The sequence below is a fragment of the Myotis myotis genome, unplaced genomic scaffold (genome assembly GCF_014108235.1).
Source record: "Myotis myotis isolate mMyoMyo1 unplaced genomic scaffold, mMyoMyo1.p scaffold_m19_p_4, whole genome shotgun sequence".
NCBI lineage: Eukaryota > Metazoa > Chordata > Mammalia > Chiroptera > Vespertilionidae > Myotis > Myotis myotis.
The window spans coordinates 37,423,443-37,446,970 of record NW_023416346.1 but is presented as its reverse complement, the minus strand read 5'-3'; positions in this window follow the sequence as shown (position 1 = coordinate 37,446,970).

Here is a 23,528-nt window from a genome sequence, read left to right as displayed (position 1 = left end):
TTCCTTCCCACCAGGGCATGAATCATCCTTCTGTCCAGCAGATCCACTGATAGTTATTTAGTAACCTTCTCGGTTATCAGGTCGGCTGTCGAAATATTGGTATCTCAGTGTTTGTGTTCAAGTAACCCTTATTTTACTTAATAATGGTTCCAAAGCACAAGAGTAGTGATGTTGGAAACTCACACATACCAAAAAGAAGCTGTAAAGTGCCTTCTTTAAATGAAAAGTGAAAGTTATCAACTTAAGGCAAGAAACAAAACTGTGTGCTGAGGTTGCTAAAATTTATGGTAAGAATGAATCTTCTATCTGTGAAATTGTGAAGAAAGAAAAAGAAATGCATGCTAGTTTTGCTGTTGAACCTCAAATTGCAAAAGTTATGGCCACAGTGTGTGATAAGTGTTGAGGTAAGGTGTGAAAGGTATTAAATTAGTGGGTGGAGGACATTAACAGGAAATGTATTTCCATTGACAGCAATGCATTGTGCCAGAAAGCACTACACTTATACAAAGACTTCAGCAAGGGATCCCATGAAATGAGTGACACCAAACCATTTATTGCAAGTAGGGAACAGTTATACAGATTCAGGAACAGGCTTGGACTGAAAATATAAAAATTATGAGAGAGACTACATTTACATAACTTTTATTGTAGTATATTGTTATAATTGTTATATTTTAGTATTAGCTATTGTTGTTAATCTCTTACTGTGCCTAATTTATAAATTGAACTTTACTATAGGTATGCATGTATAGGAAAAAACACAGTATATAGAGGGTTCGGTACTGTCCACAGTTTCAGGCATCGACTGGGGGTCATGGAACGTAGCCCCAGCAGATAAGGGAGGACTACTATAGATATCAAATTGTCCCAGCACCATGTGTTAAAAAGACTATCATTTCTCCACTGTATTGTCTTTGCACTTGTGTCAAAAATCAACTGACCATACAGGTGTGGATTTAGTTGTAGATTTTCTATTCTGGGTGTCTAGCTTGATGATGATACCACACTGCTCTGTTTACAGTAGATTGATATTAAACCTTGAAATCAAACAGTATAAGTTACCTAAATTTGTTCTTTTAAAAATTTGCTTTGGCTCTTTAATATCCTTTGCTTTTCCATAGGCATTTTAGAATTAGCTTATCAAATTTTACAAAGGAGAGATTTTGATTGAGATTGCATTAAATCTATTGACCAGTTTAGGGAGAATTGACAGCTTAGCCCTATTGAGTCTTCTGATCCGTGAACATGGTATGCCTTTCCATTTCTTTAGGTCTTCTTTGATTTATTTCATCAGTATTTTTGTAATTTTCAGCCTACAAATCTTGCATATATTTCGTTAGATTTATTTGTAACTATTTCATTCTTATGCTATTACAATTTTTACTATTTGTTAAGTGTCAATTTCCAATTAATATAAATTGTTTTTTCTTTCCTTTTTTTCTTTATTGATTAAGGCAGCGGTTCTCAACCTGTGGGTCGCGACCATCAGAAAACACATATAGCATATCAGATATTTACATTATGATTCATAACAGTAGCAAAATTACAGTTATGAAGTAGCAACAAAAATAATTTTATGGTTGGGCGTCACCACAGCATGAGGAACTGTATTAAAGGGTCGAGGCATTAGGAAGGTAGAGAACCACTGGATTAAGGTATTACATATGTGTCCTTATCCCCCCATTGCCCCCCCCCCCCAAACCCCCGCTCATGCCTTCACCCCCCTGGTGTCTGTGTCCATTGGTTATGCTTATATGCATGCATACAAGTCCTTTGGTTGATCTCTCCCCCTCACCCCCACCCTCCCCTACCTTCCCTCTGAGGTTTGAGCATCTGATTGATGCTTCTCTGTCTCTAGATCTGTTTTTGTTCATCAGTTTATGTTGTTCATTATAATCCACAGATAAGTGAGATCATGTGATATTTATCTTTCTCTGACTTAACTATTTCTCTTAGCATAATGCTTTCCAGTTCCATCCATGCTGTTGCAAATGGTAGGAGTTCCTTCCTTGTTACAGCAGCATAGTATTCCATTGTGTAAATGTACCACAATTTTTTAATCCACTCATCTGCTGATGGGCACTTAAGCTGTTTCCAAATCTTAGCTATTGTAAATTGTGCTGCTATGAACATAGGGGTGCATACTAGTATATCCTTTCTGGATCAAATGGGAGTTCCATTTTTAGTTTTTTGAGGAAACTCCATACTGTTCTCCACAGTGGCTGCACCCGTCTGCATTCCCACCAGCAGTGACAAGGGTTGCTTTTTCTCTGAATCCTGGCCAGCACTTGTCACGTGTTGATTTATTGATGATAGCCATTCTGAAAGGTGTGAGATGGTACCGCATTGTCGATTTGATTTGCATCTCTTGGATGATTAGTGACTTTGAGCATGTTTTCATATGTCTCTTGGCTTTCTGAAAGTCCTCTTCCGAAAAGATTCTATTTAGGTCCGTTGCCCATTTTTTGATTGGGTTGTTTATCTTCCTTTTGTTAAGTTTTATGAGTTCCCTATAAATGTTGGAGATTAAACCCTTATCAGTGATATCATTGGCAAATATGTCCTCCCATGCAGTGGGCTTTCTTGTTGTTTTGTTGATGGTTTCTTTTGCTGTGCAGAAGCTTTTTATTTTGATGTAGTCCCATTGTTTATTTTCTCCTTATTTTCCTTTGCCCTAGAACAGTGATGGCGAACCTCTGACATGCGTGTCAGAGGTGACACGCAAACTCATTTTTTTTGGTTGATTTTTCTTTGTTAAATGGCATTTAAATATATAAAATAAATATCAAAAATATAAGTCTTTGTTTTACTATGGTTGCAAATATAAAAAAAAATTCTATATGTGACACGGCACCAGAGTTAAGTTAGGGTTTGTCAAAATGCTGACACGCCGAGCTCAAAAGGTTCGCCATAACTGCCCTGGGAGCTGTTTCCGTGAAGATATTGCTTCGGCATATGTCGCATAGGTATGAGATTTTGCTGCCTGTGGATTCCTCTAATATTTTTATGGTTTCCTGTCTTATGTTTAAGTCCTTTATCCATTTTGAGTTTATTTTTGTGTATGGTGTAAGTTGGTGGTCTAGGTTCATTTTTTTTTACATGTATCTGTCCAATTTTCCCAACACCATTTATTGAAGAGACTGTCTTGACTCCATTGTATGCTCTTGCTTCCTTTGTCAAATATATTTTTTTTATTAAATCTTTATTGTTCAGATTATTACATTTGTTCCTCTTTTTTCCCCCCATAGCTCCCCTGCACCCAGTTCCCACCCCACCCTCTGCCCTTACCCCCCCCCCGTCCTCATCCATAGGTGCACTATTTTTGTCCAGTCTCTTCCCGCATCTCCCACACCCCTTCCCCCCCCCCCCAAGAATAGTCAGTCCATTCCCTTTCTATGTCCCTGATTCTATTATAATCAACAGTTCATTCTGTTCATCAGATTATTTATTCACTTGATTCTTAGATTCACTTGTTGATAGATGCATATTTGTTCATAATTTGTATCTTTAACTTTTTCTTCTTCTTCCTTTTCTTAAAGGATACCTTTCAGCATTCATATAATACTGGTTTGGTGGTGATGAACTCCTTTAGCTTTTCCTTATCTGTGAAGCTCTTTATCTGACCTTCAATTCTGAATGATAACTTTGCTGGATAAAGTAATCTTGGTTGTAGGTTCTTGGCATTCATCACTTTGAATATTTCTTGCCATTCCCTTCTGGCCTGCAAAGTTTCTGTTGAGAAATCCGCTGACAGTCGTATGGGTATTCCCTTAGGTAACTGAGTTTCTTTCTCTTGCTGCTTTTAAGATTCTCTCTTTGTCTTTTGCTCTTGGCATTTTAATTATGATGTGTCTTGGTGTGGTCCTCTTTGGATTCCTTTTGTTTGGGGTTCTCTGCGCTTCCTGGAGTTGTAAGTCTATTTCTTTCACCAGGAAGGGGAAGTTTTCTGTCATTATTTCTTCAAATAGGTTTTCAATATCTTGGTCTCTCTCATCTTCTGGCACCCCTATAATTCTGATGTTGGTACACTTGAAGCTGTCCCAGAGGCTCCTTACACTATCTTCGTATTTTCGGATTCTTTTTTCATTTTGCTTTTCCGGTTGGGTGTTTTTTGCTTCTTCGCATTTCAAATCTTTGCCTTGATTCTTGCGGTCCTCTGGTCTGCTGTTGGGAGTCTGTATAATATTTTTTATTTCAGTCCATGTATGCTTAATTCTAGTTGGTTCTTTATCACAACATCGAGGGTCTCATTAGATTTCTTGTAGATCTCAATAAGTTTATCAGCGGCTTCTAGACAGTTCTTGAGAGACCTTAGAAGTGTGGTTCTGAACTCAATATCCTCCATTGGCAATTTTGTCCTGTTTCTTTGTCTCCGCATTTTTTATGCTTTCTTGGTGCACCCCCTAGTGGTCTTTGTGCGCAGTCTTGTTGTAGTTAAGCCTTGATTGTTGTAGTTAATACTAGGGGGATTTGACCTCCATGCCAGCTGGCTGTGAAAATCAGCTGTGTCTGCAGTGGGAAAACTTCTGTCCTCTGGGGAGGTGCTAATCTAGCCTTTGCTTGAGGCTATCTGGCAAGTGGCTCTGCGCAGGGCTTGGGTGGAGCGGGTCACACGTGATCAACAGGGCGGGTGGAGGGAGCAGTTATGGCTGCTCTCAGTCCTGTTGCCAGAGGCTCTGCCTCTCAGAGTCCCAGCAACCGCTGCAAACCTCGGAGAGAAAGCTGCCCTCCCGTTCCGACCGATGCCAGACAATCCCGCTTCTCCCGTTTGAGTCTGGGTCCCTAGAGACTCGCCCAAAACTGGAGCTCAGAATCTGAGACTCCCGTCTGATTGAAAACGACAACCGGGCCCTCAGCCACCAGCCCACTCCGTGCGCACCTCCGCACCTTTGTATTTTCCGCACTGCGCCTCCTCTGAGTCTTGGTATGCTGTTCTCTTTCCTTCTAGTTGAAGAATTTCCCCTCAGCCAGCCTTCCTGTGGTTCTGGGCGATGTCCATTCCGTCTTTTAGTTGTATTTTTGAAGTGGTTGTTCGAGGCAGCAAACTTTGGTGTTTACCTATGCCGCCATCTTGGTTTCCGGGAATCTTTTTTCCTTTGTCAAATATTAATTGAGCATAATGGCTTGGATCGATTTCTGGGTTCTCTGTTCTGTTCCATTGGTCTATATGTCTGTCCTTGTGCCAGTACCAGGCAGTTTTGAGAACAGTGACTTTGTAATACAGCTTGATATCTGGTATTGCGATCCCTCCTACTTTGTTCTTCTTTCTCGGGATTGCTGCAACTATTAGGGGTCTTTTTTTATTCCAGATGAATTTTTGGAGAGTTTGTTCTAGTTCTGTGAAATTTGTTGTTGGTATTTTAATGGGGAGTGCATTGAATCTATAGATTGCTTTGGGTAGTATGGACATTTTAATGATGCTGATTCTACCAATCCATGAACACGGTATGCTCTTCCATCTGTTTATGTCTTCCTCTATCTCTTTTTTCAACGTCCTGTAGTTTTCTGAGTAGAGGTCTTTTACCTCCTTAGTTAAGTTTATTCCTAGGTATCTTAATTTTTTTTTTTGGTGCAATGGTAAATGGGATTTTTTTTTTTGGGGGGGATTGTTTTTTAAATTGGTTTTTGCATAATGACCTTGTGTCCTATGACTTTACTAAACTCACTTATTAGTTCTAGTAGGTTTTTGGTACAGTCTGGGATTTTCTAGGTAGATGATCATAATGTCTGTGAATAAAAACAACTTATTTCTTCCTTTTCAATCTTTGTGTCTTTCATTTCTTTTTCCTTGCTTAATTGCCCTGGCTAGAACCTTCAGTACAATGTTAAATAGAAGTGGCAAATGCAGACATCCTTGTCTTGTTTCTGATCTTAGAAGGAAAGCTTTTACTCTTTTTACCATTTAGTGTGATGTTCAGTCTGGGTTTTTCATAGATGCCCTTTATCAGGTTAAGGATATTCCCTACTATTCCTAGTTTCCTGAAAATTTTTATCATGAGTCTGCTGGGGTCCAACCCCAGCAGGTCCAGGGGTCCCCAAAGGTGTGGACGGAGTCAGTGAAGACTATCCACCCTCTTCCTACGGTGGAGTCCTATCCATCCCGAGAGTGGGGCTTACCTAGGGGTCCCTGTTCGGGCGCCAGATGCCGGGGTCCAACCCCAGCAGGTCCAGGGGTCCCCAAAGGTGTGGACGGAGTCGGCAAAGAAGGAAGGGCACGGAGACAGTGTTCAGTTGATCAGCAGCCTAGCCAGGATCTCCAGCCAGGATCTCCAGCCAAGTTCTGGTCTGGATCTCCAGAGAGGTTCTGCTTAGGATCTCCAGCCAGGTTCTGTGTCCATGTTGTCTTGCTAGGTTCTCCAGCCAGGTTCTGTCCAGGTTCTCCAGCCAGGTTCAGTTACCAGGTTCTAGTCAGGTTCTCTTGCCAATTTCTGTAGTCAGGTTCAGTGCAGGATCTTTTGCCATGTTCTCTCCAGCGAAGTTCTTCTGTCTGTGTAGGTTCCTTCTTCTGAGTTCTGTCTTCTTCGTTCTGTGTTCTGAGTTCTGTGTTCTAAGTTCTGTATTCTAAGTTCTGTGTCTTGCTGTCTTATTACATCTGTATTTATACCAGTTGATTCAATCCTATCAATCTCTATTACAAAGGTTAGGGCGTTTCTTATCTCCATTCCAGGGAGTAAAGATTATGTAGCTTAAGCATGATTGTTCGTAGTTAAAGTGATTAATTACCCACCTGGCACTAGTTAAGAGGTTTTATTCCCTCCCTAACTTCAGGGGAAAATCCCTACCTGGGGAAACAACCTTTCTCAGAGACCTTGGTTAAAACGCATAGTGCCAAGAAGGTGAGCAAACATATTAAGAACAGTATGCCATATATGCCAGGTCCCTTGAAACAGCAAGCATGGACCGGCTCCCGGCATGAGTCAATTGCATTTTGTCAAAAGCCTTTTCTGCATGAATTGAGGTCATATGGTTATTTCTTATTCTCTTGATATGGTAAATTACATTGATTTATTTTCAAATCTTTAAGCAGTCTTGCATTCTTGGGATAAACCTTATTTGGTTATGAGGTATTCTTCTTTTTATGTATTGTTAAATTTGACTTGCTGACATTTTGTTGAGGATTTTTTGGTCTATGTTCATGAAGGATATTGGTCTGTAGTCTTTATCAGGTTTGGTACGACTTGGGTTTTGAACTGGAATTATTTTTTAAGCAAAGGGGCTGAATTTAGGGCTGGTCTGAAGCAATATTGTTATAAGGAGGGCATATTTTTCTGAAGCACTCACTTTGCTTTCCTCTATTCTGCTAAACCACACTGTCGACCTTTCTTCCCATAACTGCAGATGGCGCTGGACCCTCATAGTCCCTGTGCTGTTCAGATTTCTGGAATTTTCTGTCTTCCTTTTCTGCTTCACTTCCAAACCAACAACATAATGCACAAAAGAACAGAGACCTGCTCCCTGTATGCAATAGTTACCTAATCAGATACACTAAATCTTAGGGGCCCAAGAAACCCTGTGTCATATCTATCTATGCTTAGGGTCAACTTAACTGAGCTCCAGGGGTGCCTGCACAGTTGGTCACTAGGGTTCAAAGAATGGTGAAAGGAAATTGCATACAGCTTGTGAATGAAAGTATTTACAGATTGTCACCTGTACTTAGCAAAGGTTTAAGAGTTCTCTGTAGTAAGGATCCTGAGTATCTAAGAAGCATTCTGATGCTGAATAATGATTACAGAGGTACATAAAATAGAAAGATTAGAGTCTCAGTTGCCTGCTTAATATGTAAATGTATCCAGTTATGTGTGAGTGCTTTTAATGAAGTAACTTGCACTTCTCTTCCCTACATTGAGAGTGACTGATGAAAAAACACACACTCTACAACCCCATTAAAAATTAGCAGCCAGCAGGCCCTTTGAAAGGGCTCTGTGATGCTGCCAGGCCTGGGGCTAGGAGGCAGTAGGACTGGGTTTTAGCCCTGACTTTAAAATTGATTTCTGCTTCTCTGAACAATATGAATTAGACTTCCTTATCTCCAACTGAGCTCAGAGAGTTGTTGATGATGGATTGTGAAATAAATTCACTTATTTACTTTGTATTGGTTCTCATTCCAACATACAGGTATGGATAATAAAAATAGCAGCTACCATGCACATGTGCTAAGTGCTCTGTTTATATTATTTCCTTCAATTATCTTGAAAGATAGGAATTAATATATCCACATTTTATAGATAGAGAAACTGAGGCTCTGAGAAAGTAAGTCACTTGCCTAACCTGGTCTTGTAAGTTAATGGCTAGACTAAGATTCAAATTCAGATATCCATGGCTACACCACACTGTCTCTCCCACTGCTGAGGATGGTGATATCTGTCTGCCAGAATTTTCTAACATACGTGTAACTAGATGAGCTTGGAAATATAAGAAGTGTTCTGTGTGTCTGCGATGAAAAGCTAGATCCAGATGGTAACAAGGGTTGAACACTTCCTTCTGCGCCCTAACACACACACACACACACACACACCCCTCTCAGCTTTTCACAAGACTGGTGAGGATTCGAATTGCATCTCTTCTGAAGTCTGGTTTAAAAACATTGAAAGACTTCTACCTACTATCTCTGTATCAGTGAAGGGCCCCTCTCCCTTTGCAGAGGCCTTGTAGTAGCTGCAGGAATGTTGCTCTATTGAGTGTCTCTAATTGAAAAAAATTGTATATAGCACTTATACACCAGACACTTCTCAACTACTTTATATATATTAACTCATAATTCTTACAAAACAGTCTTGTGAGAACCCTTATTATTCCCATTTCACAAATGAATAAACTGAGGCAAAACGAGGTTACTTAATTTGTCAAAGTCTCCCAAACAACAAGAGGCAGAGCTGGGCCCTGGCCAGTATGGCTCAGTTGGTTGAGTATTGTCCCATGCACCGAAAGGTAATCGGTTTGATTCCCAGTCAGGGCACATGCCCAGAATGTGGGTTGGATCCATGGCTGGGGTGCATACAGGAGGCAACCAATTGATGTTTCTCTCTCACATCAATGTTTCTCTCTCTCTCCCTCTCCCTTGCTCTCTCTCTCTCTAAAAATAAAAATATATATATATATTTTAAAAGAGGAAGAGCTGGGATTTGAACACAGAGTGTGGTAACTCTAGCCATGTGCTGGTCCATATGATGGTCACTAACCATACATGGCTATTTAAATGAATTAAAATTAAATTATATTAAAAATTAACTTTCTCAGTCATACCAGTCAATTTCAAGTGCTTAATAGCTACATGGGCTAGTGGTTACTGTACATTGTATTGATAGAACATTTTCATCATCATGGAGTTATGTTGTATAGCACTAGGTCAGATCTTGTGCCTTACAAAAGTTAAAAGGCATTTAGATGGTATAGCCCACTGAGGAAAATCTGAGTACATCTTTTTATGTAACTGGATTGGTCTCCACTTATCTTTCCAATTTTCTGTCCCATTCCCCCCTTTAACTTGATTGGTGAAGAGAATAGCACTTCCAGCCCTTTTGAAACCTAGCTCTAAACTCTGACCTAAGCCTCTTCTACTAACTACCCTGCTGCTTCCCCACCAGCCCCACCTGACCTCAGGCCTCTACTGATGCTTTGATGTTTGAAGAGCCACAGATTTTGCTCTGAAATTTGTGTTAGGCCTGCAGACATCTTCTGGAAACCCCAAATCATGTCAGGTAAAAAAAAAAAAAAAAAAGATGCCAAGGGGGTGTTGGCTATTAGCGCCTTGCTACCTCTGTCTTCACACCTTGGTCATTATCAAATCAATCTGATGTGTTGCCTACAGAGAAAAAAAATAAAAGAGCTTCCAAACAAGAGCCACAGAATCAAAGTCTGCAGCAGTTTTCCTTGGCTACACTGATTTATAGCCATTACCACAAAATTCCCCAGGGCTGGGGCAAGCATCCAAGTGATTGACCATGATTACCAAAGGAGATTTGTATAGGTTTTCAGAGGCCTAACAAAGTAGGGTCCTTCTTTCCAGCAGGTGGCTATCGAGAGGGAAATTGACAAGGCTCTATGCTCCTCCACTCCTTAAATAAATCTCCCTCTGACCTTGTAGGAAGTCTGCCATGACCCCTCCCTTTCAGAGTGAGAGTGTGCTGTTTACTTGATGGCTAACTATCACATCAGTGTTGACAGTGTTGCTCATTTTCCCTCCACCCCGCAGGGCCTAGAGAGGAGTACTGGGTGGCGATGTTTTGATAGGTGGAGAGTAGTTTGCTGAAAAGTTGCAAACATGCCAGACACACTGCATTCCTCTTGTGAGCCTGTGACCCAGTCTGCAAGTTCAAATTCAGAAAGGAAGGAAGGTTTGCAAAAACTCATTGGGCCCTAACCGGTTTGGCTCAGTGGATAGAGCGTTGGCCTGTGGACTGAAAGATCTCAGGTTTGATTCCGGTCAAGGGCATGTACCTTGGTTGCGGGCACATCCCCAGTGGGAGGTGTGCAGGAGGCAGCTGATTGACGTTTCTCTCTCATCGATGTTTCTAACTCTCTATCCCTCTCTCTTCTTCTCTGTAAAAAATCAATAAAAGATATATTTAAACAAACAAACAAACAAACAAACAAACAAACAAACAAAAAAACTCATTGGCACCATGCCTCCCATAAATAGATGTTTCTCGGAGCAGACCAGGACCAGGATTTCAAGAATGGTAATGACAAGCTTTCAAAAGGAAAGGGAGGCTACTGAGTAATTACTTGTGGGTAGGTCTTGGCATCTATGGTCAATACAGCAGGTACTTTGCTGTCATATTGACAGGCAGTGGGGGAAGGTGGTAGCATTGACTGTTTATCCCATCAAATACCCAGCACTTGGGTGAAAGGTGACTTGGAGAGCAAGCCTGAGTCAGTGCTGTCCTTTCCCTTGTTCCTATTTCTGGAAGCAACCTGTTGTCCTCATGTGTGTTGTTATAAAACCTTTTCAATATGCCTTGCAGGGCCCATCGGAATAGTAATAACAAGCCCCATGCCTGTTTATATAGCACTTTCAAGTCCTTGGTCTCTCTTTACTTTCACCTGTTGTCTGTGAAGTAGGGCAGATGACAGTATCATCTCCATTTTAATGGTGAGAAGATGGAGGCTCAGAAAGGCTTCAAGGTTTTTGGGCAAGATAGTGTTTGAGTGGCATCTGGTAGTCAGATATCTGACTATCCTTCTGCTTCTCAAAGCTTCTAGTTAGTAGCTCATTCTATTATTTTGTTAGGCCTTTGGGAGAGGGTAGAGAAGTTTGGTTGCTGGAAAGGGAGGCACTGCAGCTGGCACAGTGTGCTCTTTCATGGGGTTGAGGTGGTTAGAAGCATTGATGACATTAGCAGCTTCTCTGGGCTCTCTTCTGACTCACTTTTGTTCTTAGGTTCTCCCCACCCCCACCATTAGAAAGCCCCTCCAGTTTTTTGTTTTGTTTTGTTTTGTTTTTGTTTGTTTTTCCACTGGCCATGATCCAGTGAGGACAGTGTGAATACAGAAATCAAGGGAATGTTCTGCATTGATTGCTCCGTCTTCTAACTTCGGGAGATAATGTCCAGCATGCCTTGCTGATTGATGAAGCTATCCATTGAGGACCATGGAGTGCTTGAAATGACAGGCTAACAAGTTTGGGCTTCATCTTATAGGCAGAGGTTAGTCATGGAAAAACAAACAGGAAGCAGAAGAAGCTCTGCAGGGGTAAACAAGGTAAAGGAATTACCTCAGAGATGTGATTCAATGAAGACTTGGTGCCAATTAATTGCTATAACTGGCTCCTCACCTTCCACAAATGGTTACAATAATAAGATGGTCACAGCGCCTAAGTGTGTTATAATTGTTGGTTTACTTGTCTGCCTTCCCTGCTTTTCCATGAGTTTTGAGAACAAAGTGGCCTAGTCTTATTCCTGTTTCTAGCACAGGGCAAGACCATTAGTAAATACTCAGTAAATGTTTGTTTGAATAATGGGAATTTCGCAGATACTGCTAACAAATTCCAATCAAGGAATACTAATCCTTAGAGTCTTTCCTGCTTATGTATTAGGCATGTGGATGGAGACACTGGGGTCCTGTTTAATGGGCTGGAGCAGGCCTTGACTAACTAGAAAGTAGTTGGCTAAATGAATCCCTGGTGTCAGGCAGTGTAGTTTTTCCCCTTAAGGGCCTGTTAAAGAAACATTATTCTGACACCTGTTAAAATGATAAAGAAGATTTTCTTCAAGACTATTGCAATGAGTGAGAATGAACTCAACTCCTAATACAACAAGGACAAGTAGGGATTTATAGCCAATGAGCAGAGTGAGGGGGTTGGTGGATGCAAAATTACTAAGATGAAATTGATTAGATGTCATTATGGATTGAATGTTTGTGTCCCCATCCCCATTTTCATGTATGGAAGCCCAACCCCCAATGTGATGATATTTGGAAGTTGGGCCGTTGGGAAGTTTAGATGAAGTCATTAGTGTGGGGCCCCATGATGGAATTAGTGTCCCTTTAAAAAGCAGAGCTAGCTCTGGCTTGCTCCCTCTCCTTCCCTCCCTCTCCCTCCTTCTCCCTCTTCTCTCTCCTCTCCCTCATCTTCCTCCTCTCTCTCTCCCCTCCCCTTTTCCCTTCCTCTTCCTTTTCTCCCCATCTCTCTCCCTTCTCTCCTCTCCCTTCTCTCCTCTCCCTTCTCCCCATGTGAAGACACTGAGAAGGTGGCCTTCTGCAAGGCAAAAAGAGGGTTCTCACCAGGAACTGAATCTGTCAGCTTCTTGATCTGGAAATTCTAGCCCTCAGAACTGTGAGAAATAAATGTTGTGTGAGCCATCCAGTCTATGGTACTTTGTTATAGCAGCCTAAGCTGACTAAGACAGACATCAAAGGTGAGGAAATTCTTACTAAACTGACTTAACAGGATTATTGCTAAAGGCAAGCCAAAGACTTAGAAATCAAAGGTTGGGGGAGGGGGGGATGAAGAACTTGATCAGATATCAAGAGTGATCAGATATCGAGTGGGAGGATTTTCCGATAAACTGACTTAGCAGGATCCTTTGACAAAGGCAGGTGAAAAACAGGGCCAAAGAGGAAGCCTAGTTAAAATGATGGCTTAGAGGAGCCTGACCAATCTTTGTTCAAGGAGGGAGTCTTTTTCAGGCCTACTCTACCGGAGCATAGTTTTGCTCATAATGCCTGGCATTTGCCACACCACTGAAACCTACATTGCCTAGCCCGTGGTTGGCAAACTGCGGCTCGAGAGCCACATGTGGCTCTTTGGCCCCTTGAGTGTGGCTCTTCCTAAGCCTTAGGAGTACCCTAATTAAGTTAATAACAATGTGCCTACCTATATAGTTTAAGTTTAAAAAATTTGGCTCTCAAAAGAAATTTCAATCGTTGTACTGTTGATATTTGGCTCTGTTGACTACCGAGTTTGCTGACCACTGGCCTAGGCATATTTTGCATAGGCAGGCATACCTGGTGGGAATCTTCGGCTGATGCCAGTGGTTGCCCAATGGAACTGTCCATTAAAATCACCTGGAAGCAGCTTTAAAAATACCTATGCCATCCTAGCCAGTTTGACTCAGTGGATAGAGTGTCGGCCTGAGGACCAAAGGGTTCTGGTTTGATTCTGGTCAAAGGGCACATACCTCGGTTGCAGGCTCCTGCCTGGCTTGGGCCCTGGTCAGGACTCATGCAGGAGGCAACCAATTGATGTGTTTCTCTCACATCTTTGTTTCTCTCTGTCTTTCCCTCTCTCTTCCACTCTCCCTAAAAATCAATGGAAAAATATCCTCGGGTGAGGATTAACAACCACCCCCCTCAAAAAAAAGCAAAAACCCCTATTCCTGGGCCTGATCTAGGACCTATTAAGTCTGAATTGATGAGGCAGCTATTTATGTATGTATTTATTTATTATAATTTTTAAAATATATTTTATTGATTTTACAGAGAGGAAGGGAGAGGGATAGACTTAGGAACATCAGTGAGAGAGAAACATGAATGAGAGAAAAACATTGATCAACTGCCTCCCATATGCCCCCCACTAGGAATCAAGCCCACAACCAAGGTACATGCCCTTGACCAGAATCAAACCCAGGACCCTTCAGTCCATGGGTTGACGCTCTATCCACTGAGCCAAACCAGTCAGGGCAGCTATATATTTAACATACTTTCCTGGTGATCCTCATTATCAGCCAGGTTGCCGACCTCATGGATTTATACAGGTTTACACTATGGGCCAAGAGGGTGACAGAAAGGGGATAGGAACTAGTTCTTGGAGAAGGCAAGGAGTAGGAGAGGCTGGAAGGGGTCTGATGTCTACTTTGTTCCTTTTCTCCATAGACATGGGTTCCCTCCACCCTTGGAGGGTGCTAGGGATTGTGTACTCGACAAAATGGCAAACTAAGTGAATATTGTTTGTAATATCTGCTACCTTTGCTTTTCAGGCCCTTATTTTTTACCCCTTTAGGGTCTCTGTTGCCCCTTGGACAATTTGGTACTGTCAACGTAAGAAACATCCAAACCCATAATAATTTTATGAGTTATTTGAGCCAAACTGACGCCAATTGCTAGGAAGCAAAATTTCAACAGATTGAGAGAATGCTCTGGAGAATGTCAATTTTGCACCTTATTTTATTCATTAGAATCAGAGGAGGAGTAAGAGGATTACCTGAAATCCGTTGGTGATAGATTAGGGAGGCAAGAGAAAGTAAAGTGGAGGCAGTTGGGGGAAATCTCTGGGATTGGATAAAAAGTAAAACAAATACACATACTTCTTTTACAGAGGTGGATATAGGATAGTTAACAATTAACATGATAACAGTAAAAATGAGGAGTTCTGTGGTCGTCTGCTCTGGTGGGAGATTGTGCCCTGAGAGGTCTTGAAAAAGGAAATTATCCTGACATTCCAAAGGTATGTTAACATAGATGCAAAAAGACAACAGACAGGTTCGTTTAAGGTAAAGATTGACTTTTGTTTAGAAGGTATGGGCCTACAACATGACTATCCCGCATGACTCAATTTTAGTTAGGAAGTTTAAATTTCAGACCATCCTGTTATAGGCCACAGGAATGGCACCAGGTGTAGACCCGTGGGGTCAGACTGGACCTGGGTTCAGCAACCTTGGTACTTGAGTTCTGGCTAAGAAAAAATTCAGAGCCAAGACTCAAACTGTTAGGGGCAAAAGTAGAATATTGGGGACTAGCTATGGTTATGGAAAATATTAATCATGCTCTATTAACCATGATTATCTTATTCTGGTTAAAGAAAGGACATTCTAACTTGGCTGGAAGTTGTATGCCCCAGAACCTGGGAAATCAACCTTGAGACCATTCTCATTCAAGAACTGCTTATTATCATGGAAAGATTAACAACCTTGTTGCCCAAACAATGGACTCACACCCCAGCCTTCTACTTCCCCATATAATCCTTGTCCTACCCTATATAAACAGCTGGTTTATGGGGAGCTGCAGAACAGACTTTTGTGGATGACCTGCTGCTCTCCCATACTGCTGGCAGTATTGGAATATATGCTCATATATGATTCAACCCTGTCTCTGCTTAATTGGCTCAAATAGTGACAGGTAGCATGGACCCATTGATTGTCTGGTTATAGAACTATAAAAGAACATCCTATATAATAAAAGGCTAATATGCAAATTGTCCCCTTGACAGGGAGTTTGACCAGGGGGCAGGGCCAGCTGGCCAACCACCCATGGCCCCTCCCCCCAGCTGGCCAGGTTAGTCGGCCCCAATCTCAGTGGGCCGGCCAGATGCCACCCATGCACCAATTCATGCACCCGGCCTCTAGTTTATCTAGAAAATCACAGAGGTAAAAGAAGTAATTTGTAAAAGAAGTGGGCTTAGGAAACAAGTTATAGAGGTAAAGGAAGGGCCCTAGGAGCTTGGGAGTAAGGAAGGTTAAGGTGAAGGTGATGTGCCTGGGAGGATGAGGAGGGGGAAGAGGAAGGGAAAGGCATGAGAGTGGAGAGTGTGTTGGGTCTTCCTCCTAAGGCAGCGGTTCTCAACCTGTGGGTCGCGACCCCTTTGGCGGTCGAACGACCCTTTCACAGGAGTCGCCTAAGACCATCCTGCATATCAGGTATTTACATTATGATTCATAACAGTAGCAACATTACAGTTATGAAGTAGCAACGAAAATAATTTTATGGTTGGGTCACAACATGAGGAACTGTATTTAAAGGGCCAGAAGGTTGGGTCCTAAGGGTTTTAATGGTGGAGATTTTAGGGGAGGTCCCAGGGGAAGATCACAATAGAATATTCAGCAGTTTTCCAGGTGTGTCCTTTCAAGGTTGTGATCTCCACTGATTGATTGACTGGTGGTTAGCCATGCTGTTGCTTGTCTGGGTTTCCTGCTTTTCTGGGCCTGGAGCTGAAATACAACTGAGGCCTTGATGTTATTTCCAGGGAGGAAAGGTCAGTGGTCATGATCAGTGATATGAAAGGTTGGGGGTCCAAACCACATGACCAGCAATATGCTAGGGGAGGAAGGTCACCCTGGGGACGAGGCCCCACACTGCAGTTGTCCTTTGCTAAGTACCCAGGACTTTCCTCCCCGGTGACCTTCAGTACCTGGTCCACAGTCCTTGCTCTGTCTCTGTTTGTGTCTGTCTAAATCTACCACAATCTTATGTGGTTACTTTAGGTCTGAGTTTGTAGGGCCACATAGAGGCCTCTCCTGAGCTTGTCAGTTTAGTATATGGCCACTTTTTCTTACACAGTACCCTCGCCTTCTCTCTACTCTTCTTTCAGAAAGAGGCAGTTTAAGTACTGCTCACCAAGATTTGTGCTTTTAATGAGGCAGATTGGCATTTATAAAAAGGGACAAATCCAGAAGTTAAAGTAGAAAATTCAGACATCTGAGAAGAGGGCAGCAAAGCTTTGCATGCGTGCTTGCGTCCGGTGGTGGTGGAAAGGCTCGTTAGTATCCCTACACATTACAGAGACATAGCTGCTTTCTTTGCCTGAGCCTAAAGTTTGCTCAGATATTTTGTGCCCCAGATTCCTAGGACTTTCTGGGAGATGTTAGGCAAAGCTTTTTTTTTCCTAAAAGGACAGAAAAATGAAAGGTTTAAAGCTAAACCCTGACTCTTAGATAAGATGCAACCCTTACTAAAATAGCACTATGTCAGTGGAACACGGTCTCATTGGCTCATTATCAGGTGAGGTCAGGACATTATTCCTGGCAGCTTCTAAAAGCCAGAGCCCGTTAGAAAAAAGTCTTCTTCCTGAGGATTTAATACAGCTTGTACCTGCTCCTTCTCAAGAGCTCAGCGCTTGCGCTCTCTTTTCTTGGGCCTCCTTTTTAAAATGTTAATTAAATTTGCTTGATCTCCACTGAACCCCAGCCCCAACTAATTTTGGAGATCTGGAAAAAGAGCTTGATATTTATAAAAGATGTGACTGTCTTTGCACCTGAGCTACCTTTGTATTTCATTCTGTTTTATTACATGAAATTGTGTCAGGCCCTAAACACTAACATACATAACATTGATTGTATTCTGCATAACAAATTGGATTAGGATAATTACCACACAGATGTTAAAAAACCCTAAATGCAAATCAATACAATTAGTCATGACTTAATATATTACAATTCACACATTGCAATGTCTTATTGTGATTATACTATTTTAGAACAAAATGCTTTAACAAAAAAAAAAGAGGAAGAAAAGAATTCTTTTACTCTGGTGCTGCACGTGCTCTGAACAAGAAATTGTTTTATGCTAATTTGGAATTTCACTACTTAGAATTCTTAGTAACTAATCAGATCCTTCAGTTTCTCTTGCCCCCTTTTATATAGAGAAAGCTGCTTCTTTAGCAAGACAATTTCATGCACAATTCAACTTGAATGCCACCATTATGAACAAAGGAATTTGCACACGGATGGTTTTGACAAACATGGCTTTAGAAAACCAAGCCTTGGGTGGTGGGGGGCCTGCCCCCCACCTATGGCCAGGACCCTGAAACAAAGCAGAGTGTAAGCAATTGGAACGGGTCCAAGTTATCTGGCAAATTGGCAGACCTGTCACAAAGGGCAGTAGGTTCAGGGCTGCCACAAAGGGTTGTGCAGCTTGTTCCTAGCTGAGCGATCAGTGGTGGCTTAACTCTAGCCTGAGATCCACACGCCAAGCTGTGCACCCAGCTGAAGCAAGGAAAGGGTGGTCAGAGAGAGAGAGAGAAAAAAAAATTCAGGTCTTATTACAAGAAACTACAGTAGCTGGGATCTCTAAGGTCTGAACTGTGAACTCAAATCTAATTCCCAAATTCTCTTCTGGTTTATCCTGCAGTGCTCCTCCACTATGCTCTGTGCTTGCTTAGAATTCCCCAAAATTTAAGCTTTATACTCTCAAGTATGCGCTCCTTGTAATTGTTCTCTGATTTATGTCAAAGCTTTGCACACCCAACTGATATGGAAGGCCCTTGAGAGTGTAGAAGAAAAATAATTTTTCCTGTACCCTTCTAGGTTCTCGGCTGAGACCCCCTCACCTTACCCCATAATAAAAAGACAGATTAACAGGAGAAAAACAGAAGTTTAATGACACGTGTACCTCCTGTATACAGGGAAATACCCAGGAAAACTAACTCCAAAACTAACTCCCGCCATCACCTTAAGTAAATATCATCTCCAGCTAAAGACAAAAGAAGATGGGGAGGCAGTTATGGGAGGCTAGCAAGAAAAGTACTGTAAACAAGGGTAAGATTGTTAGGCAGATTTAGGTTGTTGTCTTCTCCATTGATAGGAGTCTCTAGTGATTCGGGTCATCCTCTTCTTCCTGATACAGGGAGACAGACATCCTTACAAATGGTGATTTCCCTTATACATGAGCCTGCTATTAGTCAGCCAAAAATAATCCTTATGCTAAAAACTTATATTTGGGGCTGGCAATCCTGCTCCCCTTGTCAAGAGTCCCCCTACCCAGGGTTGCCACATTAAAAAAAAATATTTTTTTATTGATTTCAGAGAGGAAGGGAGAGGGAGAGAGAGCTAGAAACATCAATGATGAGTATCTTATCAGCTGCCTCTTGCACGCCCCCTACTGGGGATCCAGTTGGCACCCCGGGCATGTGTCTTTAACCGAAATTGAACCCAAAACCTGTCATTCTATCTACTGAGCCAAACCAGCTAGGGTAGGTTTGCCAGATTTGGTGAATAATTATTTATTGTTTGTTTTAAATCCTCACCCAAGGATATTTTTCCATTGATTTTTAGAGAGAGTGGAAGAGAGAGGGAAGGACAGAGAGAAAAATTGATGTGAGAGAAACCCATTGATTGGTTGCCTCCTGCATGTGCCCTGACCAGGGTCCTGGCTGGGGAGGAGCCTGCAACCAAGATACATGCCCCTGATCGGAATTGAACCCGGGACCCTTTGGTCTGCAGGCTGACACTCTATCTACTGAACCAAACCAGCTAGGGTGGCGAATAATTATTTAATTGGAATTCCAGATATACAACAAATGCTTTTATAAATATATTAAAATGAATGATAAATATATCCCATGCAAGATTTTAGACATGCTAAAATTAGTATTGTTTATCTGAAATTCAGATTTAACTTGGTGTTCTGTTTTATCTGGCAACCCCATTCCCACCTCCACCCCAACACAAAGCACAGAGATTGTTGATTAAAATAGATCTAGGGCAGTAGTTCTCACATTTGAGCATGCATCAGAATCACCTGGAGGCTATTAAGACATAGATTGCCAGTCCCCACCCCCAGAGTTTCTGATTCAGTAAGTCTGGAGATATGCCCCACAATTTGCATTTCCAACTAGTTCGCAGGTGCTGCTGCTGTTGGTCTGGGGAGCACACTTTGGGAGCCACTGCTCTAGCACAACCTCAATAAATAGCTCTAATGGGAATGAAGCTTTTGTTGCCAAGTTGATAATAACCAAGCAGAAAGTTTCCCAGACCTCTTGCAGCAAGATTTGTGGGCTCCTTAAAGTGTGTATTCACCTATGTCACCCTCAGCTACCTCCGTGCATAATCACACTGGTTGGTGATTATGCTAGGTTGGTGCTGAGCAAAATTGTTGTTTGGATTTATTGGTTCCAGGCTTGTTTCTACCTTCATCAACTTAAACTCCTCTATCTCCCTCCCTTCCTCTAGGTGCCAGTGTCTTACCATTGTCTAACCCAGGGATGACAAACTTACACATTAGTGTTTCTAGTGAAGAGGGACTCCATTTCTTTCCTAAGCAGGGGAGCTGCCATTTGGAAGTTACTGGCAGTTTTTAGTAAAGACATTGATTCTCTTTGAGGCTTTCTTCCTTTCTCCTGAGCAGGTCACTGGAATCACCCTTAAGTTACAAAAATATAAATCACTACATGCCCATTGACATAGGGTACTAATAGTTGTCAGGAGGAAATTGGGGTAATTTGCATAAGGAGTACCAGGACTTCTTTTTGAAACATATTGAGATACTGGATTTCTTTTCTTTATTTGAAGATATAACTGGCTTTATTAAGTGATTTATGAAAATGTGGTGGCTAATACCACACAAGATTTACATGTTATGGGTCTGATCATCTAGAGTAGGGGTAGGGAACATCCGGCCCAAGGGCTGTATAAGGTCTGAAAAATCATTTGATCTGGCCCTGCCAAGGCATTAGGGGTGAATTAATTAAATATTTGACCAAATATAGCAGGCTAATTAAAAAAATTCTTTATTGTTTAAAGTATTACCTATGTCTCCTTTTCTCCCACACTGAGCTCTCCCCAGCCGTTCCCACCCCCTAGCACATGCCCTCACCCCACTACTGTCTGTGTCCATGGGTTATGTATACAAGTCCTTTGGTTGATCTCTCCTCCTCCCCCCCCCCCCCCCGCCTTCCCTCAGAGGTTTGACGGTCTGATTGATGCTTCTCTGTCTCTGGATCTGTTTTTGTTCACCAGTTTATGTTCATTATATTCCACAAATGAGTGAGAACATGTGATATTTATCTTTCTCTGACTGGCTTATTTCGCTTAGCATAATGTTCTCCAAGTCCATCTATGCTGTTTCAAATGGTAAGAGTTTCTTCTTTTTTACAGCAGCATAGTATTCCATTGTGTAGATATACCACAATTTTTTATTCCATTCATGATAGCAGGCTAATTTTTAAGTTGATAATGTTGTATGGCCTGTGAATGATATTATAAATATCCAAATGGCCCTTGCCAGAAAAAAGGTTACCAACCCCTGATAGAGAGAGGGAAAGGAAAAGTACTTGAAATGAAGTATTCAGAAGACAATAGCTGTCCACAACACCTTGACTTAGCATGCCTTCTAGGAAGTGATCAGAATTGCTACACAGTACTACCTGTCATCTCTGCTCTGACCTCTTCCCTTTGCCAGTGCAGAAAATGGATGTGGTAGCCTCATTTACACTTATTGTATTGGTCAAAAGTTCCCCTTATCTGTACCAAGGTGTACCCTGTTCTCTGCCCTTATAGCCCTTGTCTACTTATATCTACTACTGCTTGACCTTGTCCTGTGGTGAACTCAGTCAACTGAATGCACTTTCAATGAGCTTTTCCTAGACATGGTGACAGAACTGTTATGGACAAAGAAATTGCCTCCAAGAGGGATTGTGGCAGTTAGGAGTAATGCGGGGTGGAGATGTCATTAAGAAAGTTCCTCTGTCTGGCAATTTAGGCAGGACCTTATGGGGGCACTAGTTAGGCTTAGAAACTGAATTTTGTCGGAGATACTTAGAAGTCAGGAATCTCCTGGAGATGGATTCATGCTAATAAAATTGAAATCACAAGGGATAGAAATACAAAGTTAGAATTTTGATTTACTTATATTCAGACTGGAGTTGGCATATCAGCCATCAGGTCAGACTTGAAAAGGAAGCTTAATGATAGCAGAGGGTTGTTTGGGTCACAAGGAATGAGAACTAGGGGACCTTGTTGGTTTATCTTAATGGCATCGGCCATCCACCAGGGGATAGATCAGAGAGCAGAGACTAAATACTGATGTATTTGTATGTCAGAATGAGCTTTCCTGGACAATTGAGCAGAACATTGAGACTTTTTTGTTCTTTGACTCACCACCTTCTAGATCTCCACACTAATCTTTCCTTTGGTTAACACATCTATCTTCAGCTTCAGTCAAATTAACATGCAATGAGTTATCAGCAGCATTACCTCAAACTAGGGTTCTGAGAAAGGAACATTGTTTTGTGGGATGATAATTAATGGTCACAGCTAACAGATTTTTGTTGGTCAATAATGAGGTAAACTTATAGATTTCTTTTCCATCAGACTTCTAAGAGCCTTTAGTGAACCAGTGTGCACTGTGAATTTCCAAAAGAAAGCTAGAGATTGCACTTTATTTCACGACTTAGTTGTATTTTTCAAAAGAAGTCATGACAGCCCTGGCCGGTTTGGCTCAGTGGATAGAGCGTCAGCCTGCAGACTCAAGGGGCCTAGGTTCGATTCCGGTCAAGGGCATGTACCTTGGTTGCGGGCACATCCCCAGTGGGGAGTGTGCGGGAGGCAGCTGATCGATGTTTCTCTCTCATCGATGTTTCTGGCTCTCTATCCCTCTCCCTTCCTCTCTGTAAAAAATCAATAAAATATATAAAAAAAAAAGAAGTCACGACAGCAAGTGTATTAGTTTCCTATTGTTGCTGTAACAAATTAGCATACTTAGTGGCTTACCCCAGCACAAATATATTATCTTAGAGTTCTGTAGTTCAGCTGTCTTAAAATCAAGGTGTCAGCAGAGTTGTGTTCCTTCTGGAGGCTCTAGGGGATAATCTGTTTCCTTGCTTTTTCCAAATTCTATAGGCCACCCACATTCCTCTTCATCTTCAAAGCCATCTTTAACCCCATCCCCTCTCCTCTTCCCCTCTACTCGGTCATCACATGTACTGACTCTGCCACTTCTGCCTCACTCTTAGAACTCCTGTGATTGCATTAGACCCATCTGGATAATCCAGGGTAATCTTCTCAAGACCTTTAACTTGGTCATACTGCAATGTCCTTTTTGCCATGTAATGTAACATGTTCATAGGTTTTGGGGATTAGGATGTGGACATATTTGGATGGGGGGGGGGTAATTATTCTGCCTACCAACAGGGAACAATGGGAAACACTGGGCTATGTTATTGAACATGTCAATACAACCTACTCTTCTAAGACTATGTCCAGGTCAAACTTCATTGAATTCGGGGAGTTCTTGACATTTCCTACCTGTTTAGGATTTAGAATGGGCTATTGCAGATCTCAGAGAATTCTGAGAATACTTATTACCTATAAGATCAAATACTCTCTATTTGTGGGGCAAAAGCTCCTGGATGGAGAAAGAGGAAGGGCTTGTGCACTGAAGAAGGGGACTTTCCCCAAGACTCCTTCCCAGAAACACAGCATTTTCAAAGACCAAAGTTATACAGAAGAATTCTATGGCAGTGGGTAAGAGTTACTTGTTTAAATGAAAGTAGAGATAACCTATGATTTGAAATGGAAATTAGGGCTCCAGAATGTCTTAAATTAGAGTGTTACCAGCCTGGGAAACCCCCTTTAACTTGTGAGCAAGAAAGTAAGTCTGCC